At 45.3% G+C, this 2,673-nt stretch overlaps 1 protein-coding gene across 1 annotated transcript in view; it reads right to left on the reverse strand.

Moving 5' to 3' along the window:
• Positions 1 to 724: 724 nt before the first annotated feature.
• Positions 725 to 2,673, reverse strand: part of LOC130456847 (lysyl oxidase homolog 2) — a 130,424-nt gene continuing 128,475 nt past the window's right edge. The window contains exon 14 of the mRNA XM_056814312.1: positions 725 to 2,673. This exon is cut by the window's right edge and continues 293 nt beyond it. The gene's annotated coding sequence lies outside the window, so the exon portion shown is untranslated.

A 2,673-nucleotide genomic window follows, 5' to 3' on the forward strand; every position in this document is an offset into this window, starting at 1 on the left:
GAACAATGAGAGCTCTCCCAAAGTGGAAGCAGTTTCTTTGGGCAGTGGTGGGCTCCCCTTCACTGGAGGTCTTCAAAGACTGGCAGCCTCAGAATCATACAGAGGAAACTCTATCTAGAGTGCAGAAGCTATCTAATCCAATGCTCTCATTTTACAAATGGGGAAACTGAGGTCCAGAGCAATCCAGTGACTTGTCCAAATCACATAGCAGATCCAGGATCCTAAAAGGGAATATTTTTCAGGCATGGGTTGAACCAGATGGTCTTTGTGGGCCCTTCCAGCTCTGACTCCCTCCTGTGACAAACATGTATAAAGGATCTACTGCATACTGAGTGCTATGTAGAGGAAGAACTCTTAGTATCACAGAATTTGGAACTGGAGGGCAACATTTTAAAGAAGAGAACACTGGGACTCAAAGTTCCTGATATCATGAATGCCCTAGACATGGGCATTTTGTGTTCCTTCCAAAGTACACTGGGCTTCCTTGGAAGGCTGGTGAGCTCATCCTTCCTGGAGGTCTTCAAGCAAAAGGTGAATGTCTGTCTGCAGGGTCGTGTGGCAAAGGGGGATTCTCATTGGACAAGATGGCCCTCAAGGACCCTCCCGACTCTGTTATTGTGAAAAGATGAGAAAAGCTGGTAGAAGTGTTGACCTATGCACTTGATCACCCATACTACCCACAAGACTGATGGAGAGGGCCCAGGGGAACCACATACATTGCATATAATAATAGTAACCTTTTATTCTGGGAACAAACACCTGTGATTCAAGTATATGTAAACATCCATGATGACCTGCAGCACCCTGTAAATGTCCTCCCACCCAGGAACTTGTTTATAGCACCAATCATTCAGGTCAGCCCATCGAGATGACGATGGTGGTAGTGATGGTGGCAGCAACAGTGGCGCTTACACAGGTGGGTTTGGCTTCAGTTTCTTCTGTATGGCTGTGCTTCCAAGGGCCCAGATGCCCATATTAAATATCATTACATTTGGTTCTGGACATAACATGCAAATACAATGAAGAACTGGTATCCTTACAATAAAATAGAAAAAAAAAAGCACATGCTCTCCCAGTCCCCTGATCAGAAACATACAGGTGGCACTGGCAAGTGGTAGGAAAGATGAAAGACTGAGTGAAGTGAGAGGTCATGGGGTCCATGCTGGATGAAATCAATTAGATATATTCGGAGTACTAGCCAGGTGAAATAATTAGATTTTGAAGAACTAAGTTGGGCAAAATCAATTTGATAACTTTGAGGACTAGACTGGGTAAAATTGACTAGACTGGAAAACCAGACTGAGTGAAATAACTAGACTTTGGAGGACTAATCTGGTGAAATCAACTACTCTGGAAAACTAGCCTGGGTGAAATCAACTAGATGACTTTGCAGTACTAAACTGGGTGAAATTGATTACATCACTTTCAGGACTAGACTGTATGAAATTAACTAAATGACTTGAGAAGTTGACAGGTTAAAATCAAAATAACTTTGAGCACTAAACTGGGTGAAATCGACTATATCACTTTCAGGACTAGACTGGATGAAATTAACTAAATGACAGGAGTAGACTGGTTAAAATCAACAAAATAACTGAGCACTAAGCTGGGCGAAATTAACTACATCACTTTCAGGACTAGACTGGGTGAAATTAACTAAATGACTTGAGGACTAGACTGTGTGAAACTGACTAGACAGAGGTCTATCCTGGGTGAATTAAGCAGATGATTTTGGAAGACTAGGGAGGAGCCTGACCACTGCCATAGTCCCTGTGGGCTGTCTCTGACTTGAAGGAGAGAAGGACAAGCTCTTTCAGTGACTGCCCCACCAGGAAGTTCCTGAAATGTTTGCACAGCTCTGGGCTGCACAGATTGCAATGAGGAAGGAATTTCCCAGTCCTGTATGGTGATTTGCAAATGGAGGCCTATATAGACTTGATTTTGGAGCTGAAGACAGAGGCACTTGTGGCTGTGGCTAAAACTCTAGCATGGGATATCTGGGTATAGACGTAGCAGCGTGGAGATTTAGAGATTTAAGAAAATGCTTTGGAAAGGACGAATGAGGGTCAGGCTGCCCAAGCTCTTGATAGATTTCCACCAAAGAGTGGCTGGGAAGGGCCTGTAGGGGCAAGGGAAGGATACTAGGGAGAGTGTGTGAACCGATCCTGGTCTTGAAATAGGGCTTCAAACCATGGTCCTGGGGAGCTGGAGGCCTACACCAATCTCCATCTGGGAAATTCATAGGAATTGGAGATTAAGGCTTCCTACTTCCCTGCCAAAGAGATATGAAGGGAGGGGCAGGGAAGTCACAGAGTCTCAAGGAAACTGAGACCTCAGATCCCTTAAATAGCACCCTGGTCTCACTTTCGCCAGCTAGGTTTCTATCCTGAGTGGGTGGCTGGACAGCTGTGGCTTTAGCACTGGACTAGTGTTCACTAGGGTTCAAGTTAGGGTCCCACCTTGCCCTACCCAACCCCCCAAAAAGCTGTGTCTCTGTGGCAGTCGCCCTGTTGTGTGTCCCCCTAACTCCAGGGGAGGCAGAGGGGAAGAAGAAGAAAGTTCCAATAGCAAGCAGGTTTTGGGCAGGAAGAAACAAGGCAAAATGGAAAGAACTTGACTTAGAGGCTTTGTGACCTTGGGTGAGTCTCTTCCCCTCTTTGAGCCTTAGTTGCC

Source organism: Monodelphis domestica, chromosome 1 (genome assembly GCF_027887165.1).
Source record: "Monodelphis domestica isolate mMonDom1 chromosome 1, mMonDom1.pri, whole genome shotgun sequence".
Classification (NCBI taxonomy): Eukaryota; Metazoa; Chordata; class Mammalia; order Didelphimorphia; family Didelphidae; genus Monodelphis; species Monodelphis domestica.